General features: G+C 42.8%; 1 pseudogene; it reads right to left on the bottom strand.

Moving 5' to 3' along the window:
• Window positions 1-2,042: 2,042 nt before the first annotated feature.
• Window positions 2,043-3,571, bottom strand: LOC128068333 (60S ribosomal protein L7-like; annotated as a pseudogene).
• Between the last annotated feature and the right edge of the window lie 12,218 nt (window positions 3,572-15,789).

Genomic DNA, 15,789 nt, shown 5'->3' with positions numbered 1-15,789 from the left:
AGCAGCTCTTTTTGTGCCTTCAGTAGAATTAGAAGATGTAATTGCCCACATTGAAGCCTTAACAGAAACAAACCCTTAAATGATAGTAACCAGGCTATTAGCCTACTGAATTCTGAAGTCCCTTTGATGAAGTTGCATTACAAAGTCACATTGCCCTCCATAATCTTACAGCATCTCAAGGAGGCACTTGAAATTGACTTAAAATTCAAACTGAATGTATTTTCACACCAGAAGAATCCTCTGCTGCTGCTGCGTCGCTTCAGTCGTGTCCGACTCTGTGCGACCCCATAGACGGCAGCCCACCAGGCTCCCCCATCCCTGGGATCCTCCAGGCAAGAATACTGGAGAGGGGTGCCATTTCCTTCTCCAATGCATGAAAGTGAAAAGCGAAAATGAAGTCGCTCAGTCATGCCCGACTCTTAGCGTCCCCATAATATAACACATTTAATGACACATGAAAAATTAGATTTCTGCCTTAAGTGTCTCACTTTCTAGTCTTGGTGATCATTTTGGGAGTCGATTTGGTCCCAGAAGCTCATGGCTTAAATCACCCTGAAAGCGTTATTAATGTTACTAGCTGTATTACTTACATGCTATTTCAAGAGATAGCTGTCTCTTACATTACCCGATGGGCAACCAGGCCTCCAGTAAAATCAGGGATGGTTAAACGTCCTGAGGAAGTTGATCGTGTATATGAAGTGAAGTGAAGTGAAAGTCCCTCAGTCGTGTCCAACTCTGCAACCCCACAGTCCATGGAATTCTCCAGGCCAGAATACTGGAGTGGGTAGCCTTTCCCTTCTCCAGGGGATCTTCCCAACCCAGGGATCAACCTCAGGTCTCCCATTTTGCAGGCAGATTCTTTACCAGCTGAGCCATAAGAGAAGCCCATATATATATGCATATATAGATCATATGAAACTCTAACACTTTTGCTACCTGATGGGAAGAACTGACTCTTTAGAAAAGACCCTGATGCTGGGCAAGATTGAAGGCAGGAGGAGAAGGGGACAACAGAGGATGGTTGGATGGCATGACCAATTCAATGGACATGAGTTTGAGCAAACCCTGGGAGATAGCAAAGGGCAGGGAAGCTTGGCATGCTGTAACCCATAGGGTTGCCAAGAGTCAGACACAACTGAGCAACTGAACTGAACTGATTTATTCATATATATATGTAGATAATTGTATAGTACAACTCTATTTATGGGGAAAAGCAGCAAGGGGAACATTTCCTGGATCATAATAGACTAGTAAAACAGGCAATCCAGAGAACTGTCATGTTCAGCCCTGGATTTATACTCCAAATCCAGAAAGCTTTAGATTATCAACAAAGCCTACTAAAACAATTAGTGCATAGAGTGGCCTATCAACAGAGTCCTTATTGATGAGCCATGTTTTTTTTGTTTTTTTTTTCTTCAGCTGACATACATCATAATCCAGCGGAGAACAGTTAGAATAATTTGATCTGGAGCACAGAAAAGAGCCCTGGCCACGTGATTGATGAGGAAAGGAGTGAATTATCCTCACTTACTCTGTCTTCTCTAAGACTTGGTTTAGTTCATTTGATTCTAAGTCTTCACCTTCCAGCTATTTCCGTGGCACCCTTTGTAGTCATATGTGTATTGTCAGATTTGACTGCCTACTTCCTAAACTGAATTTAAAATCTCATGCCACCTAGCCATTTCACTGAAATGTGTGAATATTTACTGCCAGCAATTAATTGCCCAAGACATTAAAATAACCATCAAAATGCCAAGCTTGGCAGACACGGCCTATTGTCTGCAAATGACATTTTCACCAGTTACTTTAAAGGGCTGAGCAGCTATCATCCCCTGGGCGAGAACTGGCATATTGTTTTGCAAAATATCAACGTCTCTGAAAATAGAAACATAGTGCTTCTCTTTGAAAAAGTAATTAGAGCTCTTTACTCTTAGATGGTTCTTCATACCTTACAAACCATTCTATTATCACATCTTTTTTTTTTTTTTAGCAATCACTGTTTATTAACTGATCAGATTGTAAAAATAATCTCGGTAGATACCTCAGTTCATCCTTCAGATAAGCCTGTTGATCTGCTCTTCCCTGTTTCCAGCATCTCCACCTTCTACAAAATGGGTGGTCTTTTTCTTCATTCCACTTCATGAAGAATTTAAGGGGCCACAGCAAGCTGTTTGCCGCTTTGAACTGCTTTCTAGCAACACAGATCTCATGAATCAGATCCTCCGTGCAGATAATGCCATATTTCCCATGAGACTGAACAATCAACACGTTATCTGTCAGGAAAAATTGATTGATTTTAGCTTTGCCATAACCATGCTTGTATATCAACTCATTTACAGACTTCAGATTTGGGTACCCTTAATGGCAGAAAGCAAAGAGGAACTAAAGAGTCTCTTGATAAAGGTGAAAGAAGAGAGTGAAAAAGCTGGTTTAAAGCTCAACATTCAAAAAACTAAGATTATGGCATCCAGTACCATCACTTTGTGACAAATAGATGGGGAAAGAATGGAAATAGTGACAGACTTTATTTGCTTGGGCTCCAAAATCACTGCAGGTGGTGACTGCAGCCATGAAATTAAAAGACACTTACTCCTTGGAAGAAAAGCTATGACAAAGCTAGACAGCATATTAAAAAGCAGAGATGCTACTTTTCTGACAAAGGTCTGTATAGTGAAAGCTATGGTTTTTCCAGTAGTCATGTACAGATGTGACAGTTGGACCATCATGAGGGCTGAACATCAAAGAATTGATGCCTTCAAACTGTGGTGTTGGATAAGACTCTTGAGAGTCCCTTGGACAGCAAGGAGATCAAACCAGTCAATCCTAAAGGAAATCAACCCTGAATATTCGCTGGAAGGACTGATTCTGAAGCTGAAGCTCCAATACTTTGGCCACCTGATGTGAAGTGCTGACTCATTAGAAAAGCCCCTGATGCTGGGAAAGATTGAAGGCAGAAGGAGAAGTGGACGACAGAGGATGAGATGGTTGGATGGCATCATCGACTCAATGGACGTGAGTTTGAGCAAACTCTGGGAGATAGCGAAGGACAGGGAAGCTTGGCATGCTGCAACCCATGGGGTTGCCAAGAGTCAGACACAACTGGGTGACTGAATTACAGCAACAAATGCAATGTATGGTTCCACAATTCTCAGTGTGTTAACTGAAGCCTTGTTGAGCTTCACGAAGGTGCCTTGTTGGCAGTTCACAAAGGTGCTATTGAAGATCTGATGTAGGCAAAGAAGTTGAAACATTTCAAATCTTTGGGCTCACACAGCTGATACCTGTGATTCTGATGGCAAAGGCCAGTTTGGGTTCTGCAGGTACGTAGAAGTTGCTGGCTTCTTGTGTCATCCTAGTCATCTGACTTTCGGTTCTGTACGTCTGCCTGCATTCCTTATGAAAGTGCTTAGCTTTTTCATAGATAAGCTTTCTCTTTGCCTTTTGAAGCATCTTTTGGGTGAACTTCTTTCTCAGGTGCTGGAGCTTAAGCTCTATGAAATTCTTTTGCTTTTTCTTAATGGTTTCTGGCATAGCAAGGACCTTCTTTTTTCTTCTCTTCTGTGCTCTCCATGGTTCCAGCTGGGAAGGAGCTACATTTCTTAAAATTAATGCTTATTCCCATTTTATGTAAAAGGAAATCATGATAGTCAAATATTTCAATCCCCCTTGTATGTTGCCCATCTCTAGTGATGTTGGGGTTGGTCATGTGACTCACTTTGGCCAATGGAATGCTCAGTGTCTGTGATGCAATCAAAGGCAGGGACCTGGTTTGTGATGTTGCACACATCTTCTTGTGCCTATTCTAATGTGAAGAGCTTCCCCAAGGTGGCTGAGTGCCTTCATTCTAAACCCCAGAATTGACCCATGTAGAGAAAAATCTGAGTTAAACCCACAATGAGGAGGCTATCCTAGCTCACCAACCACTTGAAACAGAGCCTCTCCAAATCAGCCAACCTGCAGTGGACCTACAAACTATGAACACAAGAATAAATGCCCATTGTTGTAACTGAGTTTTGTTAGAAGTCTTTATTGTAGATACAGAACCTGAAGCTTACAGAGGTTAAAAAAAATTTTCCCAGCATGACACAACAGATAAGTGCTTACAGTGAAATTCACACCCTGGTCTGTTACACTCTCAGTAGATTGCTTTCCCTACTGTACAGCTCAGTGGGGTGTGAACGAGAGAAAATCCTGTTTATGCACTTGCTGTTTCACTGCCCTTTACAGGCACCCATCCGTAGCCCAACCAGTTGAATGGTTTTGCAGAGGCAGCGCAAAGAAATATATTTTTCTCTTATGGTTCTATGTGTTAGAGTAGATTCTAAATGAGACAGGGTGCATTTCCTTCCTGTCTTGTTAATGTCTCAAGTTAATGGAAGACTTGAAATAGAAACTGCAGAGGGCTAGAGATTAGGCAAGGGATCTACCATTGTGATCAAGAGCATCAACTTTGGAATCAGACAGACTTAGTCTTCAATATATATTCAACACTGTGTGTGTGTGTGTGTGTGTGTGTGTGTGTGTGTGTGTGTGTGTTAGTTGCTCAGTCATGTCCAACTCTTTGTAACCTCATGGACTATAGCCTGCCAGGCTCCTCTGTCCATGGAATTCTCCAGGCAAGAATACTGGAGTGGGTTGCCTTTCCCTTAGGCACTGTATATGTGTGTCTATATATAGATGTATATATATATATATACACACACACACATTGGATACATTAATTTTCCTAAGCTTTAGTTTCTTCACGAGTGCAATAATATGAACCTTACAGAATTATCCTGAAGATAAATGGGATGATATAAAAATAGGGTGCTTATTAAGAATATAGATTCTAGAATTAAGCTAATTAGTCTTTGTGAACCTTCATTTAATGTGTGAACTTAGGTAAACTCATAAATTCTCTGTTCACTAGATTCTTTTCACATAGAATGGGGACATGATTGTATTTATAGGATTATTTCATAGATTAAATATGATAATAAAAGATCTGACATGAAGTATGTACTCAATACATATTAGTAGTATTTTTCTTCCCTAAACGTACAGAGTAAAGAGTAGCTTCATAAAAAATTCATTATGATTATTCTATACTCTGATGCTATAGGGGATTGGAAAATCCTTATAAATTCTAAACCTCTTTGCAGGGAGACTTTTTGAGTATAAATCTAGTGCTAAACATGAAAATAAGATTTCCAAAGGACAATTTGATAAAAAGCATAGACTTTTAAAACTAGCACTTTGTTCAAAATGTTATACGAACATTCTTATTTTATAGAATGTTATAGTGCAACCAAAGACCACATGGACCTAGTCCTCTTCTCACAATTGCTGGGGGGGAAGGGTGGTGTGTGTGTGTGTGAGAGAGAGAGAGAGAGAGAGAGACAAGGCTTTCAAGGACAAGGCAAGCACCATAAATGCATATGGAATAAGAAAACAGTGAGTTGTGGGCACAGGTGAAAATGTAAAAATTAAGCCCTGCTTTAAGAAATCCGGTTTCCAAATTCTGAACACATTATGTTGACAAAACAAGGCACATCCACAGGCCGCACTCTGCGGCGGGTCAGCAGCTGATGCCTCTCTTCGGGAGGCAGGGGAGGGCATTTGTGTCACGGCCCTTACTAGCAGTGGGGGGTGGGGACATCTCTGTGTCTGTTGAGGCACTGAGGATGGCAGACGGCCTGGAGCATCTCTTTGCGTGGACTGGTTTCCACTCAGAAGAGGCCATTCTAAAGGTGATGTGTGTGCTGGTACCAGGGGGCAGACACCAGAAAGGAGAGGGCAACTTGCTGTCCATCGGGCCTGGGCAGGAGTATCGGGCAGAGGTAGGCAGATTGACGTGTGAATGGCACCCCTAGGGCTGCATTAACTCACACATCTGTGTAATGGCCTTGCAGCACCAGGGACCACGGATCTATGTCAGAGCCTTGTGTGGGGTTGGCTGTTTGCTGAGAAGCTCTGTAATCCAAGCAGCACTGTATGAGGCTCTGTCTAACAGCATGTAATCAGTTCAGTTCAGTTCAGTCGCTCAGTCGAGTCCGACTCTTTGCAACCCCATGGACAGCAGCACACTAGGCTTCCCTGTCCAACGCCAGCTCCCAGAGTTTACTCAAACTCATGTCCATCATGTTGGTGATGCCATCCAACCATCTCATCCTCTGTCGTCCTCTTCTCCTCCCACCTTCAATCTTCCCCAGCATCAGGGTCTTTTCCAGTGAGTCAGTATACCACAGAACAAACACATCTTCCCCTCCTGCCATAGAACAGACAGGCTGATTGCTTTGTTGTTGTTCTGTTTTTAGTTTGTTTTTTATTTCATATTGCACTCATCTCACAAGCTAGTAAAGTAATGCTCAAAATTCTCCAAGCCAGGCTTCAGCAATACGTGAACCGTGAACTTCCTGATATTCAAGCTGGTTTTAGAAAAGGCAGAGGAAACAGAGATCAGATTGCCAACATCCACTGGATCATTGAAAAAGCAAGAGAGTTCCAAAAAAACATCTATTTCTGCTTTATTGACTATGCCAAAGCCTTTGACTGTGTGGATCACAATAAACTGTGGAAAATTCTGAAAGAGATGGGACTATCAGACCACCTGACCTGCCTCTTGAGAAATCTGTATGCAGGTCAGGAAGCAACAGTTAGAACTGGACATGGAACAACAGACTGGTTCCTAATAGGAAAAGGAGTACGTCAAGGCTGTTTATTGTCACCCTGCTTATTTAACTTATATGCAGAGTACATCATGAGAAATGCTGGGCTGGATGAAGTACAAGCTGGAATCAAGATTGCTGGGAGAAATATCAATAACCTCAGATATGCAGATGACACCACCCTTACGGCAGAAAGTGAAGAGGAACTAAAGAGCCTCTTGATGAAAGTGAAAGAGGAGAGTGGAAAAGTTGGCTTAAAGCTCAACATTCAGAAAACGAAGATCATGGCATCTGGTCCCATCACTTCATGGGAAATAGATGGGGAAACAGTGGGAACAGTGTCAGACTTTATTTTTTGGGGCTCCAAAATCACTGCAGATGGTGACTGCAGCCATGAAATTAAAAGAACCTTACTCCTTGAAAGGAAAGTTATGACCAACCTAGATAGCATATTCAAAAGCAGAGACATTACTTTGTGAACAAAGGTCTGTCTAGTCAAGGCTATGGTTTATCCAGTGCTCGTGTATGGATGTGAGAGTTGGACTGTGAAGAAAGCTGAGTGCTGAACAATTGATGCTTTTGAACTGTGGTGTTGGAGAAGACTCTTGAGAGTCCCTTGGACTGCAAGGAGATCCAACCAGTCCATCCTAAAGGAGATCAGTCCTGGATGTTCTTTGGAGGGAATGATGCTAAAGCTGAACCTCCAGTCCTTGCCTACCTCATGAGAGGTGTTGACTCATTGGAAAAGACTTTGATGCTGGGAGGGATTGCGGGCAGGAGGAGAAGGGGACGACAGAGGATGAGATGGCCAGATGGCATCACTGACTTCATGGACGTGAGTTTGAGTGAACTCTGGGAGTTGGTGATGGACAGAGAGGCCTGGCGTGCTGCAGTCCATGGGGTCGCAAAGAGTCGGATATGAATGAGCGACTGAACTGAACTGATAGTTGATTTGTTTCCCTCATGGCCCAGTGGCAAAGAATTCGTCTGCAATGCAGGAGACTCGGGTGCAATCCCTGGGTATAGAAGATCCTCTGTAGGAGGAAAGGGCAACCCTCTCCAGTATTCTTGCCTGGGAAACCCCGTGGACAGAGGAGCCTGGTGGGCTATAGTCCATGGGGTCACAAAGAGTTGGACATGACTTAGAGCCTAAACCAGCACTACCATAGTTGATTTACAGTATTGTATTCGTTTCAGGTGTACAGCAAAGTGAATCAGTTATACATACACACACATTCCTTCTTTTTCACATTGTTTTCCAATAGAGGTTATTACAGAAAATTTAGGAGCACTCCCTGGGCTGCCCAGTAGGTCCTTGTTTGTTATTTCGTGTACAACAGTGTGTGTATGTTAATCCCAAAGTTCTAATTTGTCCCCTGCCCCATCTTTTTCCCTTTGGTAACCAAAATTAGTTTTCGAAGTCTGTTTCTGTTTTGTGAATAAGATCATTCGTATCATCTTTTTAGATTCCATATTTACATGATATCATTTGCCGTCTGACAGTGGGGATGGTTCTAACGGGAGGCAATGTCACCCCTCCGGGGAGCATAGCAGATGAGGAAAGAAGTATCATTTTGTAAAACTACATTCCAAAATGATTTGACTGGTTATTTTTCACTGATTCAAGTGACTTCGATGGGAAGTGCGACATTATTTTTATCCACGCGTTAGAGAAAGCTTGAGACCTGCCATGTCCTGTCAGCCGTGTCATGCCAAGCACTCCTGAGCCTGGTGCATGGCAGATGCCCCAGAAAGCCCTGGGGCTGCAGGCTTCTTCCAACCTCCCCGAGGGCTCTGAGAAATCTGCACTCCTCAGGGCCTGAGAAAAAGCTGCAGGAGCTCAGGGAATTCGAATGTGAATGTCATGGCTACTTTCTGCTTCTGCACCCACAGGCTGGAAAGTTCTGAGAATATCAGCAGATGAGACCCCAGTTTTGAATAAATGCTGGTGAATGTTGTACAGTTTTAATATCAGCTGCATGCATGCTAAGTCACTTCGGTCATGTCTGACTCTTTGAGACACCATGGACTGTAGCCCACCTCTCCTCTGTCCATGGGATTCTCCAGGATACTGGAGTGGGTTGTGTGCCCTCCTCCAGGGGATCTGCCCCACCCAGGGATCAAACCCACACTTCCTGTGTCTCCTGCACTGGCAAGTGAATTCTTTACCACTGAGCCACCTGGGAAGGCAAATTTTTACTGCTTATCCATGTGGATTATCAGTAATCTCCTCGGCCTTCTGGTGCATGATCTGTGTGCACAGCATTTCTGAAACAGCCCATTAAATCTGGCGTTGAATATGCTTCTCCAGGTCTCATGGTCCATGGAGAACTGAGTCATCACCGGCCCGGTGAAGTGGTGCTTGGGGCTCTGGGATCACCCGCCCACCCCTTCATGTACATCTTCTTCATTTACATCTGCATCTGAGATGCTTGTAAGTAGGAAGAAAACCCCTCCCCTGGCGTCTCAAGTAAGAAACAGAATTGTGTATGTACGTATTTATCTTTGCAAGGAGCATTTTACCCTTCATACTTCAGAGGGACCATCTTTTTAACTGAAGAGAGGACTCCATTTCCTTTTAACTGCGGGTCCACGTTTTGCCTCATGCTTTTTAGATTCTTTTTTGAAAAAATAATTTTATTAAGGTAAATTGATGTCTGGGCTTCCCTAGTGGCACAGACAGTAAAGAATCTGCCCCACATATTTAGTGCAAACAGTCTGATGTTAATGTATATTGGATGTTAATGTATATTGATATTGTTATACACAGTTTGGACATAAACACACACCCAGTTGTGGGAGCATGACCGCAATCAAGGTAATAGACATAACCACTCCCTGCAAAGTTTCCTTGGGTCCCTTTATTTTTTGCTTTGTGTGTGTAGGGGGAGGTAAGAAAATTTGACACAAGGTGTACCCTCTCACAATATAGTATTAACTGCAGGCGCTATTTGTACGGCAGATCTCTAGAACTTATTCATCTTTGTAACTAAAGCTTCATCGCCATTGAAACAAGGACTTCTCCATATGTTGGCCTTTGCAGACGATCCCATTTGGCACAGAATAATGACTTAGTGAGTCTGTTACGATGCTAAGGGCCTGTTTGTTGAGAAAGAAATTCCGCAGGGCACCTTTTCTATTCCCCATGCATCCTTGATTCCCAGAAAAAGATGGAAAACATATGTAGAATCATCATAAGAGTCTAACATTTAAAAGCACATTACCAAGAGCTTACTGAATGCGAAGGGAAAAAGAAAGTTTGCCTTTAAAAGTTTCCCAGAAGGAAAAGATAATGCAAGGGAAAGAGAGAGCGGGAGGATATGATTGATTTTGTTGCAGTGCATCATTGAAAGAGCAGAGGGCAAAGGGGAGAGGTGTAAACCGATTGCTTTGGGGCCTTCCGGTTCTGATCCACTTGTCCATACAACGCAGAGGCTCCTGCTTCAGGGGCGAGGGCCTGAGTGATGGTTTCAGTGTCCCAGAGAGTAGATTAATGAGAAATATCCCACCTCATGGCAGACGTGTGTCTAAGCACAGGAGTCCTTTTTTAAAAAACGAAGGAATTATTTTTTTTTAAGTTATTTATTTGTTTTGCATTCCTCCACTCAGCAGCAGAAAATCCTGGAGTGGAGCCCTTAGCTACAATTGGCTTGAATGCCAATTTCCAGTGTTTTAAAATGAACTGTTCAATGAATACTAATGTTCTCAAAAGAGAGCTGCTAGAGGTCAGAAAAACTATGTTGGTAACTTCAGGATGATGAAATGAGGAAAGCGCTAAACTGAAAGTGTATGGACCTAATATCTAATTCCATTTCTCCTTTGCACCAACTCTGTGACTAGGCAACTCACTTTCCCTCTCTCTCAGCGTTGGCTTTCTCCCCTATAAAGCAACTAAAGACTTCCAAGTCATCCAGTACGACAGGCCATAAGGTGGCGCTAGTGGTAAAGAACCAGCCTGCTGATGCAGGAGACAAAGGACGTGGGTTCGATCCCTGGGTTGGGAAGATCCCCTGGAGGAGGGCATGCCCACCCACTCCAGTATTGTTTCCTGGAGATTCCCATGGACAGAGGAGCCTGGTGGGCTACAGTCCATGGGATCGCAGAGTTGGACACAGCTGAAGCAATTTAACACAACACAACACACAAAGCGTGTGCAGATCAAATGAAAATTCCCTTTCTCAGTAACAGTAGTCGACTTTAAAGTGGCACATGTGGTTAGTGGCTAGGTATTGATAGCGCAGATTGGAACACGTTTTCATCCTTACAGAAAGTTCTTTCCAATAGTTCCAGTAGAGATGATGTGTCTGTTCTATTCTGACTCAGAACTTTGGAATCCATTCCCACATGCCATCTGTGGAAAGCAGGATGATAAAGCATGGACTCCTGGCCCTGGAACAGTAGCCCTTGTCTGCTAAACATGATCATCAGGGTGGCATTTGTAGCAGGGTTGGAAAGTATTGGCTGGGATCACTGTTCACCCACCAAGCAGATGTAACATGAAACACGATGGAAAACCCACCAAAGGGGAACGGAAGAGAGAGGGGCTGGCAGACAGCACGCCAGGATTCCCATCCCCAAACCTCCCTCGTGATCAAACCTCCTAAAGGGACAGAAATATGAGACCCAGCCCTCAGAGAACAAGGGTTTTTCTTGTACGCCTGTGTGCATGCTAAGTCACTTCAGTCGTGTCCAACTCTTTGCGACTCTGTGGACTGTAGCCCTCAAGGCTCCTCTGTCCATGGGAGTCTCCAGGCAAGAATACTGGAGTGGGTTACCATGCCCTCCTCCAGGGGATCTTCCCGACCCAGGGATCGAACCCATGTCTCTTACGTCTCTTGGGTTGGCAGCAGGTTCTTTGCCACTAGGGCCACCTGGGAAGCCCCTTTTCCTTGTATACGTACCCTTAACCAGCTGATGCTGGATAATCCACAATTTAGAACCTGGTTAATGTTATTAGAACTAAAGTCCAAAGAAGCCTGAGTGCACAGAAGCTAGTATCATAGACAACGTCGCAAACTAGGAAGAAAATGCAGCCTAGTGCTATCTCTCTGGGTCTCCGAACGTGGCGCTCAGAGAACCAAGTCACAGTATTTCTGGCCACTCAGCTCCTGTCCTTTGGCCACTTGGCTCCTATTCTTCCCTTGAGCACCGCTGACTTTTGGTTGCTCCAGGGGTTTGTTGGCATTTTACTTTTTTGAGGCAGGAGAGCTCCGAGCATAGGAAAGGGGCACCGTTAGAAGGATGTGGGGATTCAGGCCAAATGCAAATAATCCTTGCACATTTTTCATCCTGATGGAGTGCAGCTGAAGCCACAGCCTACTCTCATTTAATCACAGCCTCAGGGTCTAGAGAGTGGGGCCAATGGAAAATCCACTGCCTCGCCCTTTTAGCCCGAAGTTTACATTCTCGACTCAACTCGTTTCAGCCCTTGCACTAATAAAATAAGAATGATCACAAACATTTGTCTAGCACAAGCTATGCCATTGGAAGGCTTCCAAAGGCTCTAAATAGATTCGCTCATTTAATCATCACAGTCAACTTAAGTGGTGGTATTATGAGATGTTCCCATCTGACAGTGTGAAACGAAGGTGCAGAGTTGAGATCCTGTAGTTTCAGAATGTCTAATTTAATCATGACGCTATATAGCTTTTCTGAACAAAATAGATTTCAGCTGAAAACCAGCTTGTAAATAGCAGAACTTTTATAGTTCTGAGGTAGTTTCAAGGTTGACATATTAGAAAATCAGACAGAGCAGATTGACCGGACAGGTGCAGGGGAGAGCCTAGTTGACCCTGTTTAAACCAAATCAGTGGCCACCCCAGTCATGCAAATTAAAGCCCCAAAGACATTCTAAGAACAGAGGCTCTTAGCTAATACAGCGCTAATGCATAAGACTTTCACCTTCGTCACCTCACTGGCAAAGTGCAGCAAATGGTGACGTAGTCAGAAGGAAAGACATTGCAAGGCCGATAAAGTCATAAAAAGAGACATAAAAAAGAAGTTGAGAGTACAAATTTGAAATGTAAGGGAGGAGCCCACTTGGAACTGGGCTCAGATTGATGGCATCTGTCATATTTTAAGAGCATTTCCTTTACTGAGTAGTGTAGCAAAAGGCAAGGTACTCTCCTGCAATCCAGGCAGGTGCTACCCCATGGTTAGAGAATTTCCTGTGATGGTAGTCAGTGTTTGGCTGTTTCCAGACACACGGATCTGAGAACAGTCTAAGAGGTTAATGCACAGTAATATACCGAATACAATTTGTCAATAGAATAACCCTCTCCTTAGAAGCAGCAATGTGAAACCGTCCAGTGCTTTCCCTGAGACACTGAGGATCATGAGTGGCAACTTTAAGGAATCAGTTTGTCTCAGTGCTGTCCACCTCTTTCATACTCACTTTGTGTTCATCTTTGCTGGTAAACATTCTTAAATTCCTTCCAGAGACAGAGGCCTGCTTTAAAGAAGCTTTTTTCATTTTGCCCAGTTCTCTCATCTCCAGCATCCTCATTTCAGTACCCACGTGCTCACACACACACACACACACACACACACACACACACTTCAGTCTGAATCTCAGCCTCAAGTTCAATAAGCACGTAGCCTTCCATTTCCCTGGCTCTGTTATTTCTATGTTTTTAAATTTTATTTATTGTTGGAGTATAATTGCTTTACAATAGTGTGTTAGTTTCTGCTGTATGATCCAACAAAGTGATTCGGCCGTAAGCATATATATTTTTCCCTCCCTCTTGGACCTCCCCTCCCACCCACCCCTCTAGAGCGCTGGGCTGGGCTCCTATCTCTGCAGCAGCTTCCTGCTAGCCCGCCAGCTATTGCACACGGTAAAGAGTGCACGTCAACGTGGCTCTCGGTTCATCCCGCCCTTCCCTTCCCCCGCTGCAGCCACAAGGCCGTTCTGGACGTCTGTGTCTCTGTTCCTGCCCTGCTAAAAGGTTCATCTATACCATTATTTCTATTCATTTCCTTTTGCTCCTTCACTCCCATTCCCTAAATGAGATGAACTCTTGCTCTGGAGGCAAAGTCTGTACATTTTCGATTCAGCCATTACTAAGTTTGTAATTGGTTATGGCCACTTACTAACTGTGCCCATGTGGAAAATGGAGATTTTTTTTTTTTATACCCCCTGAGCCTTATTTTCCTCATCTGTAAAGTACAACTGATGCTTTCGACTTCACAGTGTTATTGGGTACAAACCAAATGTCTGGGGCATGATAGATGTTTAAAGGATCAGTCTCATTCACCCATTTCTTTCTTAGTTCTAGAGGGTGGACAGTGGTAGATATTCATGAGATAACTGAATGTTTTTAAGAATGAAAGAGGATGGATTTTCAGTGTATAGCAATGATTCTGAGCTTGACACAGTAAAGACATCTCCTGAGTACACTAGTTAACTAGATTAGATCCCTTACTTTCCTAATTTCTTTCCTCTGTCTTTTCACTGAATGCACATCTGATTCCCTTTTGTTCATGCCAATATAATGGCATGCCTGACTCTATAGACATGTGGACTGACTGTGAGCTGTCTGGATCTAATAGCTAGGAAGATGATGAAAATAATTCAGAATAAAACCAAGCAGTTGAATCCAATCAAGGTTAAGATAGCATGGACTGGAAATTTCCTTGAATAGACAAAAGAATAAGATATCAATAGAACTCCCACTCAAGATGGTAGGCAGTCTGCCTTGTTAAACTTTTAAAGTCTCTGTCACAGAGATCAGAAAAAGTCTGCAAATACATTTTAATCCTAGACAGTATCTCTAGTTACATAGTAACCTTAGTACCTTTCACTACTTTACTAGTTACTTCATTAGTAACCTTTACTAGTTGATAAGGTAACTTGTTATCAAATAAGAATCCATCAGCATTGAGAAAATTTGGAAATAAATGTAGACATACTTAAGAGAATTCTGGTATAGCATTTTGTATTAACTATGTGCTTGGTATTTAAGGATTTGGAATATTTAAAATAAGTTTACCTTCGAGAGCGACAGATCAGCTGTATGGTTCTAGTGTGAAATGTGAAACAGCAATTGATTTGAATGTGTGATCTGAGTTTGAAATCTCACTATGTGTATATACAATGTTAGACTCTATTGTACTAGCCACTCAGTTGTGTCCAACTCTTTGTGACCCCGTGGACTGTGTGTAGCCTGCCAGGCTCCTCTGTCCGTGGGATTCTCCAAGCAAGAATGTTGGAGTGGGTAGCCATTCCCTCCTTCTCCAAGGGATCTTCCCGACCCAGAGATCGAACCTCCGTCTCCTTCATTGCGGGTAGACTCTTTACTGTCTGAGCCGTCAAAGTTAAAATTTCTGTTTTTATAAGTTCAATTCCTAGATTTGAAAGTGACTTGGGTGCTTGAGAAGACTTTTCACATGGCATTTAAAGTTCTTTAGAAAGAAATTTAATGTGTTAAATTTATGAATTGAGTTTAAAAGATTCAAAAGAGTTAAAAATTTCAAGTTTTAAAGGACAGAATATGAAGTCCCTTTAAAACTGAGTGCTAAATTTTGCTAAATTGCAAGTATAATAAAAAAATTTGTAAGTAGAATTTAAAACAAGAAAAAACTGGAATATTTAATTAATTTAAATAAATTCTATATTATTATTAAATGATATCTGGATAATCTTTTCTGTAAATGTCTTCCTGCTCATGCATACATGCTCAGGCGCTCAGTTGTATCTGACTTTTCGTGACCCCTGGACCTGCTGGGCTCCTCTGTCCATGAGATTTTCCAGGCAAGAATGTCTTCCTAGGAAATCCTAAGTCTTACCCTAACAGTTTATTAAGCTTAATTTTTTCATTCTTTTTTTTTTCTTGGTGACTATCTATCCCAGCAATGAATTGCGGGGTCGAATGTCAGTCACCAGAGGGGTCGTGTTATGGTGTTCTGAACCAGTCTGAAGTTAATCAGGAAAATGACTTTAGGTAGCTTAGGTTTCCACACACAATGTTGTCTATAATGGGCAAAGAGTAAATATAGCCTCCTCTCCCAGAAATGCCCACCGTCTTAGGGGAAAAGAGTTCCCCTAAAACTGTTTCCAGTTGGAAAAGTAGTCTGAGGTTGGGTACCTTCAAGCAGAAAGCAAAGCATAAAGGAAGGTGTCATTCCAGCGTGATAAGGA

Source organism: Budorcas taxicolor, chromosome 24, assembly GCF_023091745.1.
Source record: "Budorcas taxicolor isolate Tak-1 chromosome 24, Takin1.1, whole genome shotgun sequence".
In the NCBI taxonomy this organism is placed as follows: Eukaryota; Metazoa; Chordata; class Mammalia; order Artiodactyla; family Bovidae; genus Budorcas; species Budorcas taxicolor.
Note: the sequence above shows the minus strand (reverse complement) of the source record. Positions and strands in the feature narration are given on the sequence as shown.